General features: G+C 34.8%; 1 protein-coding gene across 4 annotated transcripts in view; it reads right to left on the minus strand.

Annotated features, from left to right (window-relative positions):
• Positions 1–8,185: 8,185 nt before the first annotated feature.
• The window catches only part of LOC110092513 (probable methyltransferase PMT7), a 62,944-nt gene continuing 53,420 nt past the window's right edge, over positions 8,186–17,709 (minus strand). For all 4 annotated transcript variants that reach the window (XM_028696014.1, XM_020817115.2, XM_020817097.2 and 1 more), the window contains one exon: positions 8,186–8,539. The gene's annotated coding sequence lies outside the window, so the exon portion shown is untranslated. The remainder of the gene's footprint in view (positions 8,540–17,709) is intronic.

The raw sequence follows: 17,709 nt of genomic DNA on the forward strand, positions 1-17,709 counted from the left end.
TCATCTTAGATTTAAGGTTTGAGGCTACTACACTAGGTGCCTCATAGTATGCCTAAATAGTGGGTAAGTTCTTTTTCTTCGGGGACTATAAATCATGCTTATCTGCATCACATGGATGACACCACTTCTATCCTTCATCTGTGTATGCTTTGAGTGCATGACTTCTTTTCTCAATTTTCTTAATGCCTTAGTCCCTCCGGATGTTAGTGTGAGCCATGTATGTTGACTAAGACACTTGAGCCCCTTCTTTCCTTATGAGTAGGAACTTCCTAAGCTCCCCTCTCATGTCAATTTCTTATCGAGAAAGAATAATGTTAGATCCTTAATCGAGAGTTTTTTCAAGCCCTAGGATTGAGATGTAATTAACCACAAGGGCTTGCGCCTATGGGAAATGGAACTACACCAATAAATAAACCTCACTTGAACTGATGTATCATGTGAGGGAAATTTATTGATACGATCATGTCGTATATATTATTACCCATCAGGGTGCGCTGGCGAGAGCTGCTATCCTCAATAGTTAGTCATATTTGCGAGCTAATTTGCCCTTCCATTGGCCTTGCGAAGAGCACTGAGGCCCTGATCATCTCTATCCCTTGGGGTGGTGTGGTCGTATACCCTCTATGCTCGATAGCTTCGGTGGAGTCCTTTCAGAGGTCCACAAGGGCATCTTGGTCTAAAGGATTAAGTTGTAAGACCCGCTTTTCAAGCTACTTTCTAAGGGAATCCATAAGTCCTACCCACATAATTTAAAATCTTCGGGCAGCCTTGCTGTAGAGTTAGGTTGTAAGACTCATTCTTGGGTAACTCGTAAATAGAGTAATAAGCCCCATTCTATATTAAATCCCCGAGCTACTTTCTACAAAAGTCGTAAGTCCTAACCTAAATTCAAAAAAAAAAAAAAAAATTGGGCTACTTCCTAAAAAAGCTGTAAGTCCTGCTCCAATCCAAACTCATGGGTTACTTCTAAACGAAGTCATAAATCCCAAACTAAATCAATTTTTGGGCATTCTAATAGATATAAACCCCAGAACATCTAATCAAATTAAAACTCAAATCTCACCACTTCAGTCTACTCGGGATTCCTGAGAGGAGGAAACCCATGCCTGCTAATCAGATTCTCTGGACACTATGATCAATGATTGTTAGTGTTGGTAGATTGGAATCTATGGTATACCCAGGACGACATAACCATATGATCTTGATCGGGTTTACCTCCATCTTCCCTATAATTGAGACTAATCACCTAAAAATATATTTAAATTTTATTCATTCTTAATTAAGAGTTCTCTCTTACATAGTAAGAGGAGTAATTAATTATGAGTGCTTGCACTCATAGGAAGTAAGGACCCCGGATTTATAAATCTTGACACTACCTTTAAGAAAAATCTGGTTAACTACAATCTGACCTAAGGAAAATAGAATCCTATGGCTGCAAAACGGGATTCATGCATTTGTGCCATTTTTCTTAAGCCAACATACACGTAACATATAGGGATATTGCATGGGTCAACAAGTGAAGTCAATATTGAACCCGGTCCTCTGTGGAAAATTGACAGAGTCGACAAGGTTTTATCCACAAATGCAAATGCCTATAAGTCACCCTAATGATGGCTGTATTGATAGAAAATTTCAACCGGAGGGGTCAAATCTCAAATCAAACAAAAGACCAAACTCTTAAAATAAAATCTATCAACTGAAAACTTAAAATTAAAAATCATCCACCTCCAGCAACCATTTGTTCAGGATGATAAATTTGAAATTAACCTCAGCTCATAAAGAGCGAATGTGTATTGGGTGTATCACTACGATTCATCCTCAAATAGTCTCTTGCCAGCAGGGACGTGACACATGCACTCTAATCGGGTGGTTTTGCCGTAAAATGGCACGATTATATTACGATCATGGTCGAAGCCCATATGTTCCCGAAAGGCATCAAACCCTTGAGCAATGAATCATAGAGTATATCTGATAGGCATAAAGTTCTCTACCAGCTAAGGTGGGTTCAGATTTATCCCCTTAGATAAATACCAACCAAGGTCTACAAGGTATTCTTGGATGAAGCAACATATGGCTACAAATAAGGTACCTTCTATTAGGTTGGGTCAACTACCTCCTCTAACTAAGTAAACTAAGGATCATGACAGTCCGGAATGACGAAACCATGTGATCATAATCGGGCTCGTCTTCACTCCCCCCACCACCAGTTTTAAATTTATAGTGATAAACTCTAAATTCCAAACTTCAAAACCCAAATCATAAGATCAAATTCAAACCCTAAAATTATTGTTATTATACATTGGATTTATGATCCATATGAACTCCTTAACGACTAGCCTTAATCAAAAGTTCTCTCCTGTTATCGAGAGGGGTAATTAACTACAGGGGCTTGCACCTATAGGAAACCAGAACTCAGATCAAAAAGTCCTCACAAAATGAGGATGAAATCTCTGGGTAATGTCTAATCTAAAACCTAATCTGTCTTCTGAAAATTCACCTGGAACCTAATCTCATTAAAATTCTCTGTCGTCATCGTTACACTAAAAAAATAGATAGATGGCACGGAGAGGCCGGGATCGCACTCTTATGGAATTTTCAGAGCCCATATGGATTTTTAGTAGGAGAGGTGTTATCGAGGTGTTGTTTAAGATCAACGACTAGAAAGAGGGTGAGTGGATGGTTACTTGTTTGGTGCAAGAGACTAGCGAAATGGAGAATAATTGAGATTGGTGTAATGTCATATAGTCCTCTTGAGGAGGTGGAGAGAGATTATACGTGTGTGGATGGGGAGTGGCATATTAGAAGCAATGTGACATACAATCTTAAAGAAGAAATAGGGTGCGTGAGAGATGTTGGATAGAGAAGGATATGAAAATTAACAGAGCAAGATTTTAAAGTTAATTTTTAATGTTGTTAAAAGAATTAAGTTATAAGTGAGCTTATATTAAAAACAATGTATTAAATGTGTAAATATGAATGAACTGAATGCTATGCAAATAAAGACCCCTAGATTAGAGCAATCAAAGCTTTCAACAGCATAGTGTAGAAATATATTAAATTCATTTTCTTATGAAATACTATAAAGGATCATGGGATTTTGAGTGTATTGTATTTCAAATACATAGATTTTGAATATTCAAACATTTGGCTGGCTTAAAAGTAAAACCAAAGTATTTCTAATTCATAATTAATTTTTTGTGTACATTGAAATCACCCAATTCTAATAATTTTGAAATGCACCATGATCTTCGCCCAGATAAGCTCAAACCGTGGCCTTTATTATCCTTCGCACGACGAAATCTGCCTGTCCAAGTGAGCTCCTCGTATGATATCTTCTCCTTCAAACACCAATGATCCCATTGTAACTTATCCCGAGCAAGTTCCACTAACAATTTCTTTTTATCATTCATACGTTGTCAATCCCGTACATCATTACTTGTCCAGAGGCTTCCGATTGATACCATTGGACCAATCTCCCCTTCACACATTGCAATTTTAAACCTCCTAGTCCGCACTTAATTGTGCCCCACTAAAGACGCACTGCCGCTCGAGGGAAATCGAACTTGAGTTGAGAGGTACCCAACCGCAGTTGCCCACCAATCAAGCTAAGCAATGGTGGGTGACATTCTTTATTCAATGCCAGGTTATTCCGGAAAAGAATACCATTATCGAATAGCAAATAAATACAAAGGAGTTAGCTGTTGGCTTAGAGCAAAAAATGAACTGTGCAGGACCTACAAGAAAGGGCAAATAGACAAGCAAAGCATGATGGTACACGCATGATGGTACATCAATAATAAACGTAGTCTTCGATTTAATCATTGTGAATATAATTTTCTTCGTTTTTTTTTTTTTTTTTTGCTTCAGTTTTAGGCTCTATATTTTTTAATATATTGCAAATCGCTGAAAAGTTTCTTTAAGGGGAACTTGACGAGAACATGTTTTAATGAAATACAGATCATAATTTATAAAAAATTATATACAATTTAAAGGTGTGAGCGAGTCAAATTGACTAATGAGCCAACTCGAGCTAGTCTTGATAAACAATTCGTGAGCCGAGCTCATTGAGCGTAAGAGTCAAGCTTGAGCTAACACTGACTCAAATTGTTAGCTCACAAACTGGCTCGTTTAAAAAATAATAATATAAAGTATACTTAAACTATATTAGGATTTAAAATTTTAAGTATAAAATTATTGAAAATATTTGTTTAGATTTCTCACACTTTTTGTCTTTTTATTATAATAATTATTTAAATTATAATCATTTTATCTCTTCCATAATAAATAAGCCGGCTCATAAGCCATCTGAAACTCATTAAATAAACCTCAAAGCTCGAACTCGATTAATTAATCAAGCTCAAGCTAGCGATGACTCGAGCTCATCTCAACTCGTTTACACCACTAATATAATTTATTTAATTTTTAAGTTAATGGCATTAATAAATATGAAATAAAGTGTGTGATCAAAGAAAAAATGAAAAACTATCAACAAAGTCATTTGGCAGCTCAATGTCAACTTTAAGCTTCGTTTGAAACTGCTTTCTTAATAATTCTTAAAGCAACTTTTGAATAAAATAAATAATTTTCTTTATACTAAAAAAATATTTTATGAAACACTAAAAAAGCAATCCCAAAGCCTTAATTTCCTCTTATTGAGGAACTTTTATTTGGTCCGGTCACAGAACGTAGCTCTACGTTTGGCCGCCAATAAAATCGCGCCACACATTTTCATTATTTACCGCACGTCCCGACAACCCGACCCAGAACGGACCCAGGATGGCTCTGTATTTCTCGATTTTGCTAGGAATTGCTCGGTATTGTTAGGTATTGGTCGATTTTGCTCGGCAATAACCAATACCGAGCGATTTTGCTCGGCAATAACCAATACCGAGCAAATACCAAGTAATACCGAGTTGTACCGAGTTTTTCTAAAAAAATTTGTTACAACTCGGTATTACTCGGTATTGGTCTTCACATAGCGGTATTTCTCGTTATTGTCAAACAATACCTAACAATACCGAGTAATACCTCGCAATACACGAACATAGCATTCCCGGGTTCCGATCCGGGTCAAGTAGTCGGGCCGCGCGGTAAAAAATAAGAGCACGTGGTGACATGTTATTGACGGCCTAACGTAGTTCTACGTCCGGTCAGAGGACATAATATTGAGTATTGATGTTACATATAATGCAGCTGCTTGAGTCGAAATACATTTTTGTCGAATGAAAATGAAATATATATATATATATATATATATATATATAATTAGGATTATATTATATAAAATATTAAGTTTAAAATATTATTTTTTATACTAATAATAAAATAATAATTTTAGGACATTCGGTGGATGTTGAGCCATTCAGCAAATGCCCAAATAGAGTGAGCACCGAGCCACCGACTGGATATGCAACAAATTCTCTTACTCTCTTTATTAACACCTTTTTTTTGCCAGATGACATAAGCTAGATGCCGCCCTTTCCTTTCAAAACATGCTCTCAAATGCAAAATTAAATAAAAATGAAGATTTAAAAGATGATAAAGAAATTAAAAAAAGCAATGCTTTCTTCTCCTATAAAACAAAGTAGGGTTTGGGTATGTCAAACACGGCAAATTATTACGTCCGGTCACCGAACGTCCGGTCACCGAACGTCCGGACACCCAATCCAGACACGCCACGTGATCCGAATACACTGGTTCCTGATGTATTTTGGTGACATGGCACGTCTGGATTGGTGTCCGAACTAATACGGACACCAGACGTAATAATTTGCCGTCAAACACAGAACAAGGCATATTCCAAATACCGATTAAAAAAGCAAAGCTAGTGCTAGCCATAAGGGTTTTAATTCGAGTTGGAGGTCTAGCTCAAAATAGACCGAGCCAAATAAACTTAATTCAAAAACGACCCAATAATCATATGGGTGAAAATATTTGACCTAAACATAACTGACCGAATCCCCGATCTATTTGACCATTTATCATATAAATCCTACAACATTTTATGATCAACATGTTTTGCTTAGTGCAAATAAAATCCATTTAATCCTGAAATGACTTGTTTAAATAAGCTTGACCGATTTAAGTCAATCTTTAAGTTTTTGGGTCAACTTGAATCTAACCGAAAAATTAATCAGGTCAAGATTTTCAATCCGAATCTAATCCAAAAACTAATCGGGTCGGTTTGAATCCAGTTTTTTCTGGCCAATTGTCAAGTCATTTATTGACATGGCTAGACTAGCCAACATCTTCAACGGGTTAAACCGCAACATCTTAACTTCATTTTTTTTTTTTTTTTTTTTGCAAAAATAGAATTTGAATAACTCATTAGATAGAACAAACTAGATGGACAACCATTTCCACACCCAACGAAAAACTACTTAAAAATCGAAACCACAATTTCTACAAAGCTTAAGACCTAAGCAGAAATCTCCCTTTATCAAAAGAATATAGGAATCATATCCTGGTAGCTCTGCCCTAACTTATAGAAGCAAGAATAAAGTTATACTCCCCAAATAAAATTCTATTTAAAATGAATTTTCCCAATTCTACTTTTTTTTATACAAATCAGGCATATATAAGCAGTCACATAAATTCATAAATTTTCAAAACTTATATAGGATACTATCTGGAGAACAATTAATTATTCTGTGCGGACGCCGAACGTCATCCGAAGACCAATCAGAATGCATCACATCACTCCTTTGCTCGGTACTACTGATGTGACTGCACCTGATTCGCCTCCCGACGTATCTGCACAGAATAATTTCTCCTTAATGCATACATGCATGTATTTTTACGGAAGACTGATGGGATTTATCAATAATAACTAGAACAAAGGGAGTCAAATGTACCAGTGAGTTTACCGGGTATAAAAGCTGCGGTAGATTGGTGATGATAGTCTTGCTTTTGTGTACAGATTTGACCAGTGAGATAAAAATAGTAAATGAATCATGAAAGCTTAGGTCAACCCCCAGCAACCAACAAACTGGAATAATGTGAGCCGGCAGAGTAGAGGTTACTAATCACAAAGCCCGTAAACTGTCCTGAAAGCAAACCATTATAGAATTCCAACCTTTCTTTTTAACGGTGCGTCCGTAAAGATGAGAATAAGACCTGCAGTCTTTTCCAAACTTCTGGATATCACAAACCTGTCATTTCAAGATACAAAACCTCGCACATGCATATACATATATAAGAGAGAGAGAGAGAGAGAGAGAGAGAGAGTGGGAGACCATTATGAGTTGGGCTTCTACTGGATTTTGTTGAATTTCAGAACGCCACAATTCTTACGAACATTAATAGTGGCCAACTGCTAATAGCACTGAAATCCTTACAGCTGTGACCAATCTTCATTCATTTTTGAATCATTTCACTGCCCCCCACCAACAATTAATCTCTCTCTATCTTCTTTATGTCTCTCTCTAGGCTTTTGGAGGATAGAAGGCCTCTACTTTTTTGTTGGATTCATCATTTGGATTGGTTGGATGTTTGGTGGTTAATCCAATAAATGAAAAGACATGATTGACATTAGATAATATGAAAATGGCCTTTGCACCCACTTAACAGATGTGGACAACATTCACCCAGAGGGTTAGACTAATAACTTAAGCCAAATTGGGGTGCCCTACCAACCTGGCAACTCAAATGGGAAAGGGGGTGCACGCAGTGGTGTGGTTGCATAATTACTTACACGTGTAATAATTTATTTATTCAGTCATCGGGATTTGTACCAAGCTATATTTTTTTTTGTACTAAAAACAAACCATATGATATTATGATTTACCTTTCACAGTAAGTCACTGTTTGTGTTAACTGCAGACTACTATGGATATCAAGTCCATTCCAATCATTATTGATATTGAATAGTAAAGCTTTAGGCTTTGTTGGGTACTATTTTCTTTTTCTTCTTAAATCAGCTTTTTAATATCAAAATTTTAATTTTTTACTAAAAAGTTGCTTTATGAAGCAGTAAGAAAGCTGTCTCAAATGAAGTCTTACTCATCCCAACCATGCATTCCAAGTTCTACGTCAAGGATTAGGCAAGACGGAAATCAACTATAGCTTCCAAAAGAGCTAGCAAACTGGCTATGGATGGCCTGATCCTAACTACCAAAGTGAACAAATGGCTGCGATCAGAATATATAAATTAACTATAAGATGGTGACGAAGGATCAAAATCCAGTTAACACAGTAGAAATATTTCAATTGGCCATTAAACTGGGGATATAAAATCCTTGATATCAGTTGCAGGAATGAAGAAATTGTGGTATGGATTTTTTCATAGATATAGTGAGAACCGCACCAATGTAGGTTTTATTAATCCAATCACACATTTTAGTTCTGAAATAAAAGGCCGAATTCAATCTAACGATCAAAACTGAAATATGCGGCTGAGTTTGGCGTGATGCACAAGTGCATTTGTAACTATAACGGCAAAGGATCGAAACTCATGAAAGCAAACATAGAAATAAGATCTTCCAGTAAACTTGAAGAAATGTTGCTCAAATCTGGGAAAATATATAGTAGAACAAGCAACCTGCAAAAGTTAACATTTGCACCTTTTAGAGCCCAGAACTCTGCTCATATTTGGTCATAAAAACATTAAAAAAATCTAGTGAACAAAATCAAATCAATCAGCATGGAAAGAATGGCCAAATGCAATAAATCCACGTACAGAAGAAAAAGCTTTTTTTTTTTTAATCTGATCAGCACTACATATTTGTATAGTGATTTAGTATTGATATTCAGGAATAGAATTTAAAACATTAAAAAATAATATAAAAACAATTCATTCTAGTCCCTTGTCCTGAAATTTTCGGAATAGCATTCGGAACATTTCCTTGAGATTTAAAGCGCACCTATATCAGCTGAAACTGAAGGCACTTGAAAAATTAAAAACTTCCGCAAATTCAAGAATGAAGGGCTCATGGTAAGAGCAAGCATTTTATAATGGAGTTCACAAATCTAAAAGAGCTTACCCAACTGAATCAAACCAAAACTGAATTTGAAACAAGCTAAGAACAGTATAGGATATCAAATTCACAGGAAATTTTAAGTATACCACATAGAATGCATCTAGTTAAGTGATCCAAAGACTTTTTTTTACTAGAAAGAAAAGGTTGCTTCTATTGGGGCATGCTTTACAAATAGCCCCAACAAATCTCAAGCCTTTTATTATTTCATTGGCATCAAAAGGAGAAAATATGTTCACAGAATATTATGGTTGAAGTTAATACTTAAAGCTGACAATCATATAATAATCCTTGATATTGAGATCAAAGAAAACAATTTTTAGATAAATTTTGCCTTTTTTGTGGTGGTGATTGTCACTACTTAGTCTGGATGCTTAGATTAACAAAAGCAGAAACAGATGATTGGCTGGATATTGAAAATTTTGTTCACTAATATTTACTAGTATCAAACTATTTGTAACATACACAAAGAGTCACTAAACTTCAAATTTATTTTAAGAAGAAATAATACAACTATTGCAACTAAATACCTCTCTTACAGTGTTGTTGAACATTCTTCTCTTGTTGACTTTGTTTTGGATATGAAATGATTGGTTCTATCATCTTTTGTTAGCCAAAATTCTTCTGTAAAAGTGCTCTAACTGATTTCATCTCTTCTAAGCCTTCCGACTCATCGTAGGACAATACTTTGCTATGTGTCGAAGTTGACAACACCAATAGCAAATCTCGGAGCCCATTAATCAAACATTCGCCCCAATGAAATCTTACAAAATTTCCATAACTTTACCAATCAAACTGCTACTAACTCTATAAGTGCTAGACTTGGTTTTTCTTCCAATTTGATCCTTCAAGCTAAGTAATATACACATCATCTAAAGTGCTCTTCCACTTATGTAAATCCCTTCGCTTCCGAGTGATTTGAAAATCAATCTAAACACTTCTAGCTCTCTACAAATACTATATAGTCATTGATTCCTAAAGATACTAATAGTTGTCTATTGACATCATTTAATCTAAATAGAAATCAATAATATTTTTCTTCTACAGTTGCGACTAGCTATGGTGTATATCTTGACAGTGCTGTAAATTTTTTTCATATTACATCACCAATTTATCTCCTTGCACCAATCTAATAAATTGTCTTGCATATACCTCCTAGTGGAAATAGAAAATGAACCATTCTCTGAAAAGTTTAACGAAGTGTTCCCAATTGATCAGCATATTAGGAATGTCACCTAACTTGTCCAAACGTTGTCATCTCCACGACCATTTTCACTTCTCCATCTAATGCAAACATAATAAGTGGCACCCTCCTCTCATCAGGATATGACATGCTATCCAATATTTTTTTCATACAAAGCAACCTTTTCTCTACCTCAATCGATCCTTCCACTCCCATAAATAGTGGAAGTCTCATATCCTGGAATAGCTTTAGATTTTTATCCACTCCAGGTCCAGGTTGAGATCTTGATTCTTAAAGAAATGAATCAGTGTCATCATCTGAGTAAAAATATCGGTGTTCACTATCACCTCAGGTGGTACTTCTCACACCATATTTCAATATACTACATCATCTTGATCCTCCATATACCAAAGATATATACCATACTATCAAATCTTCAAATTTTCTTATGAATTAGTGGCTCTTTCATTATGATTCTGATAGGAAATACTTGTGTTCGCAAGTAACCCTAAGTTAATACTTGAGTTCGCAAGCAACCCTAACCCAAATCGATATGCAAACAGCAGTGAAATGGCTGTTTGTAGCAGGAAAAACAGCAAAAAAACCTGCTGTCTACAGCAGGAAATCAGCACAAACCAGGGAAAACCGTGAGAAGAATCAATGCAGGACTTGTATTCCACTAGAATATGCAACAAAATAGAAAAGATACAATTGATCCTCAATTCAAGAGGAGGATCGATCTCTCCCAAATCTCTAGACGCCGCTAGAGCCCAAAGAAACCTAAATCTAAGAGATCTCAAATTTCAGCCAAATTCAAGATACTCAAACTCTAGAAAAATCAACTATTTAATGCATACCAATCAAAAGGAAATCCCTAAACAGTCCCTACATTCAAATTCCCCTCTTAATTTCCCCAAAAAAACTTCCTATTCGGCTCCCGCAAGGCGAGCGGTGCGCGCGGCCTCCGCCCAGGCTGAAAAATTCGTTGTTTTGCGTGTTTCTCGTCTGAGCCAGTCCCGCGTGGACCGGCTGGACCGGTCTAACAGATTCATATTTACTAAGATATTAGTTTCTCTTATATCACTTTTATCATGACCCAAACCAAAGATCAGAATAGATAGTCAGACAAATATTTACTAATAATATTCTATTTTCAATATATTAAAAGAGCCACTAACACTTCAAAAAGTAACTATTGGAAATAAATACCTCTAGTGTAGTATTACGTCTACGATACACGTTTTTTTTTCTTTCGTTAATTTAAATTCTCTAGACAATACTTGTGTATATTTATTAAATGATAGGAGTAAGCTATAAAACAGCTCAATCTATATATTATATTTTAAAATTATAGTAACACCACAAAATTTTGAAACAATATAAATGGCCTTGAATCATTATACCTCTAGTGTAGTATTACGTCTACGATACACGTTTTTTTTTCTTTCGTTAATTTAAATTCTCTAGACAATACTTGTGTATATTTATTAAATGATAGGAGTAAGCTATAAAACAGCTCAATCTATATATTATATTTTAAAATTATAGTAACACCACAAAATTTTGAAACAATATAAATGGCCTTGAATCATAAGGTTATTAAAGTAATATATATATATATATATATATATATATATATATATATAATAGGTAAAATACATGTGTGTGGATTGAAAATAAATGGAAAGAAAAAGAAAGTAAAATTAAAATGTATACAAATATTCTTCAAAATCATTTAAAGATAAATGTATACAAATAAATGAAATAAATGTATAAATGAAAAGAAAAAAGTATATGCATGCAAATTACATGAATTCACTTTTTTATGGTACTGATTGGGGACGCAATGTACCCGTGCATGTTAAAAGTAAATGAAAATGATTGTACCTATATTTGGTACATTTAGATGGTGCTCCTGTGCTAAATGAAAAAGGGAAAGGGAATATATTAATTGACAAATATAAATTGAAAAAAGAAATATGCTATATGATAAATGTAAATAAAGAATATATGTCATATGAGAGAGAAATGATATATATATATGTGTGTGTGTGTGTGTGCGCGTGTGTGCGCGCGCGCGCATGTGTGTAAATGCAAAAGAAAGCCAAATGAATATGTTATTTTATATATGTAAAATTGCTATGCTACAGATATGATTATCCACTGAGTTTACTTTGTGAACTCAAACATTTAAATTAAAATTTTTTAGATAAATCATCAGAGAAATAGATATGGCTGAAAAGAAGAGTACGTCTACAGAAAACGGTGCTCAAATGAAAGCATGTAATAAAGATTGATGTAAATGTTAAGATGTGAAAATTTTATTAATAGTTTGATGGAAATTATGTTAGTAGCTCTTCAACTTTATTTGTAATATAGATGACATACTTTTTTTGAAATTAAAAAAAATGTTATAATCGTCCGACTATTCGGTCCCACCTCGATGGTTCAAGAATTTGAGCCGACTCATGATAAAAGTGATATCAAAACCCAATTAGGATATCAATCATACTGAAAGAGCCATTAAGTTGATTATTGAAGTTAAGAAAGTTCATTTAAGATTAAATTATGAATTTTCTAAAGATATCTTATTTTATCTTAGGACTCAGAATGATCCTGAAGAAGATGTGGAAAGAGCAGTGTCTAATATGGCTGTTAATCCTCATGCTCATACACAAATGATGACAGCTATGACTCAATTAATTTAGGACTCAAGAAATTAACCATCAGGAAGTGGCAATAATAGTGGTATGAATACGGATAAATATTTAAAGTTATTAAATGATATGAGACCATCATTATTTAAATGTGTAGAATGACCAATTGAGGCAGAGAACTGGTTGTTGCGGCCAAAATCAAGCCAATATCATTTTACATTAGTTATGAAGATGTCAACAAAGGATATTCAAAGCAAGATACCTAGGAATATGCTTTATGCATATGATACAACTCTACTTAATGAGATAGAAAGTGAAATAAGTGAAAATTTAGAATATAAATGTCTTAAATATAGTAGAACAAAGGCTAGGCATATGACATAGAATTTTAGTATATATGCTATTAATAAATATCAATCCACATTAAAATAAGATAAAGTGATATATAGCTGACAGATTTAATTATCTTGGATATATTATAAAAAAATAGAGATATGGATAAACATCTAAGTTCTATGGTTAAGGTTAGTTAATTAAAATGGACAAGTGCCTAAAGAGTCTTATGTGATAAGAAAATATCATGAGTACTTAAAGGCGCATTTTAAAGAATAATACTTTAGTCAATTCTGTTGTACAGTTTCAAATGTTTGAAAGTTCAAAGTCATATATGAGTATATGACCAAGTCAATTCTGTTGTATAATTTCAAATGTTTGAAAGTTCAAAGTCATGTATAACCAAGATGAATGCTATTGAAATGAAAATGCCAATATAGAAGTCTAGCAAAACTAGAAAAGAAATGTTGAGGAATGATTATATTAAAGAGATAGTGGGAGTAATATCTATTGAAGATAAGCTAATGAAAAATAGACTTAATAATTTGGACATGTACATCTACAGCTAGAAAATGCACACAAATAACACAAAAAAAATGGTCAATATCAGGTCAGGAGCAAGTAGATCATATAAACTTGGACTTCCACACAATTTGTTACGTTTCCAGACTGCCATATACTCCAATTACTTTTCTCAAAAAGTTGGTAAAAAAGGAAATATACATGAGGCCACTACATATGTTGCCTGCATGTTTCCTAGCTCAAACACTTTTGACCACATATATTTAAAATATATATATATTGAGTATGTGTATGCATATTAATTAAAGAGAACATATTTAGATCCTATATGAGATTTTAAATTAAATAAGGAATATATTAAACTTATATTATGTTAAATTATAAATTAGATTTAGAAAAATAAATTCTTTATGAGTTAAAGATAATTTGTATAGAAAAACGAAAGAATATTTAATTAGCTAATTAGAGCGAGAAGGTAATTAAATATATAAAGTTTATGAGGTAGGGAGGGGGGGTCAAAACAAAATGAATATTTTGTTCTTTGGGCTGCTTGTTGTCTCACAGTTTGGGTCTTGGCTGCTCTCGGGTTGGGCTTTGGCTGCTTGATTTTGAGCTTAAAAAGTTGGGTTCTACTTGGTGCTAGCTCATAAATGCTTGAGCTAAAACTTTAGCTCATTATATTGGTTAGTTCTCCTACTTTTTAGCTCATTATGATAAGTGAATTTGGTTCTTCCCCCTTGCTTGTTTCTTCCCATTCTTGTGTCTCCTTGGTTTCTTCTTTGTGAGTTATTGCTTTGTGCTGGCTGCCTTTTTTGTTCTCCCTGGCTGCTTTTCCCGTGTCTTCCTCTACCCCGTTTCCTGTGTTGGCTCCTCGGGTCCCTCTCTGGCTGCTTTCCCGTGGCTTGCTGGCTGGGTTTTCCGTGGCTTGATGGATGGCTTTCCACTGGCCTTCCTTCCTGTTTTTTGTGCAGTTTTTTTGTGAGTTGTTTGTGGTGTCTTTTGGCTTTCCTCTTCCCCTTAATTAATTGGTTTAATTAAGGTATTATGTGGTTGTTTGTCTCCCCTTTCTCTCCTATAAATATGTAGTGTTTTTGACAAAAAAAAGAATGTTGTGATGATGATTTTTGGAAGCCAAAACCTGCGGGTTTCATCATGCAAAAGCTTGCGAGCTTGTTCCATTCCTCTCTTCGTCTAGGAAAGCTTGCGAGCTTCTCCTCCTTCGTCTCGGCTTCTAACCTCCTTCTTCTATCTGCAAGTTCCCTTCCACTCGTATCCTTCTTCTCAATCAATCAAAGTATACAAGTTTAGGTGTTTGTGTTTGTGTTTGTGTCAAAAATTGTAAGTCTTATATGTTATAAAGTTGTTATTTTTGTTATTTCAAGAGTGTATTTATATCCGTTTTATTATCCTAGGAAGAGTTTAATTTTGCTTGCAAAAATTTGAGGTTTTTCCCAAATTTTTGCTTGCATCACTTTGGTATTAGAGCCTAGGTGTGTCTTCCTATGTTGTTTCGTGTCTTTTTTTAAGTGTTTAAAAAATGAAAAATCACAAAAAATTGAGTACGTTGTGGAAGAATGCAACCCAGAAGATCTTGAAGTCCCTCTTCTGATGGACAGATGGGTTCCGATAGATGGAGATTCAACATACCCATTTCAAAATGAACTTTACAAGATACAAAGATGGATGTACTTATGTGATGAGAAATTCAAAAAAAGAACTCAGGTACTTCTCGCCGAATTTAATCAAGAGATGGAATTGATTGAACAAAAGTACAAGGCCAAGATTCAAGAGCTTGATGCGCTTCCTTCATCTCCTCGGATCAAATCTAAAGAAAACTCATTGGGAGATGAGTTCTTTTAACCGGAGGAGAATTGATGTAGGCAGTGGGTGGGGGGGGGGAGGGGGCTAAAAACAAAATGAATATTTTGTTCTTTGGGCTGCTTGTTGTCTCACGGTTTGGGTCTTGGCTGCTCTCGGATTGGGTTTTGGCTGCTTGGTTTTGAGCTTAAAAAGTTGTGTTCTACTTGGTGCTAGCTCATAAATGCTTGAGCTAAAACTTTAGCTTATTATATTGGTTAGTTCTCCTCCTTTTTAGCTCATTATTAGAAGTGAATTTGGTTCTTCCCCCTTGGTTGTTTCTTCCCATTCTTGTGTCTCCTTGGTTTCTTCTTTGTGAGTTATTGTTTTGTGCTGGCTGCCTTTTCGATTTTCTCCCTGGCTGCTTTTCCCGTGTCTTCCTCTTCCCCGTTTCCTGTGTTGGCTCCTCGGGTCCCTCTCTGGTTGCTTTCCCGTAGCTTGCTGGTTGGCTTTCCTTCCTGTTTTCTGTGCAGATTTTGGGGGGTTGTTTGTCGTGTCTTTTGCCCTTCCTCTTCCCCTTCCTAATGGGATTAATTAGGGGTTTTTTGGTGGCTGTTCAGCTGTTGTCCTAGTATCTTTTGTCCTTCTATTTCCCTCTTTTAATTAAGATGTTAATTATGTTTAAAGGGTTGTTTGGCTGCCCTCTTTTCTCTTATAAATTAAAGATTGTTTTGATGTTTAAAGAGGCTGATATAATGTTATTTTTGGGAGCCTAAACCTGCGGGTTTCATCGTGGAAAAGCTCGAGAGCTTGTTCCACCTCTTCTTCTTCTTCTACTCCTTGGGAAGGCTTGCGAGCTTCTCCTATCTTCGCCTTGGACTTCTAATCTCATTCTTCTTCCCGCAAGTATCCACCCCATCAGTATCTTTTTTCTCGACGATTGGCAAAGCTTCTTTAGGTGTCTTTATTGTGTCATTTGTAAATGTCTAAGTTTGTAAGTTCTCTTATTTTATAAAGTGAAATTATTTTTAGTTCAGTTGCTGTATTTTATATCCTTTTGGGGATATTTGTGTCATTTCTACTTTCTAGGAAGAGAATCATTTGCTCGCAAAAATTTGGGGGCTCTTCCTAAATTTTTGCTTGCACCAGTTTAGTTTAGAAATTAAATAATAATATCTTTTATATAGGTGTTAATTTTATCGACCTCGAAGAAAGGAGTAAGAGTAAAGCAGCGCAATACCTAAGTTCAAGGTTAGTATTCATATTCCTATATTAGGTAATGTATTGATTCTTGTGTTTAATTATTATTTCAAATGATTTATCTTACTGCTTATTGTTGACTCGTGTAATGTAAAGAAACAAAAAAAAATATACCTGCATAGTGACAGATCGCACGTCGTCGCCGCCCAAATCGCGAATATCCCGCGACAGCCATTTCACCCACGTCGTATACACGACCCATTGGCGTCGTTAAATAGAAAAAGAAAACGAGGCCTTCGGCCTCGTTCGACCTTATTTTAATTGCATTGCTAATAATTTATCTTTCACATATGAATTGATTGATCATTTCAAATTATATGATAATTAGCATGTTATATTTTATATAAGGTTAATGAATGATTATGAATGAAATGACTAAGATATATATGCTTACATGTGTATGATTGACAAATGGAGCACACCCTTATGGTACTAGCTGGAGACGCAACATATCCGTACATATAAATGGAAAAGAAAATGGAAAAAAGTACCTTCATTGGTAATTTTTTTCGATACTGTCTAATGTGACGGTTGTATTATTTACGAGAAAGAATAAAGATATAAAATATGCATAACATTGACGAACATATTTAAATGTTTAATTAGAATTGTCTTATGTTTTGAAATTAAGCATGCATATTATTCTCAATATCTCGTTTTACTGTAATTTAGAAGCATAATTTTCTCACTGAGTTATTTTATGACTTATCCTTTTCATTGACAAATATTTAGAGGTATAATTTGATTAACTAAAATTAGTAGAAAGAAGAGAAGAGAATGTGTATTGCAGGCGAGACGCTCAGAGAGAAATGTATTTCTTTTGATTTTAAAATTATGAAATTTTTAGTGGCTCTTTCAATTTATTGGAGATAATTTTAGCAAATGAAAATTTAATCAACAGCCCAACCGTATGTTCCTACCTCGTTAATTTGAGCCTCCAGGCTGGTCGTGACAAATAAGCTCACGCCAATCGGCCTCACGC

Source organism: Dendrobium catenatum, unplaced genomic scaffold (assembly GCF_001605985.2).
Source record: "Dendrobium catenatum unplaced genomic scaffold, ASM160598v2 fragScaff_scaffold_716, whole genome shotgun sequence".
Lineage (NCBI taxonomy): Eukaryota > Viridiplantae > Streptophyta > Magnoliopsida > Asparagales > Orchidaceae > Dendrobium > Dendrobium catenatum.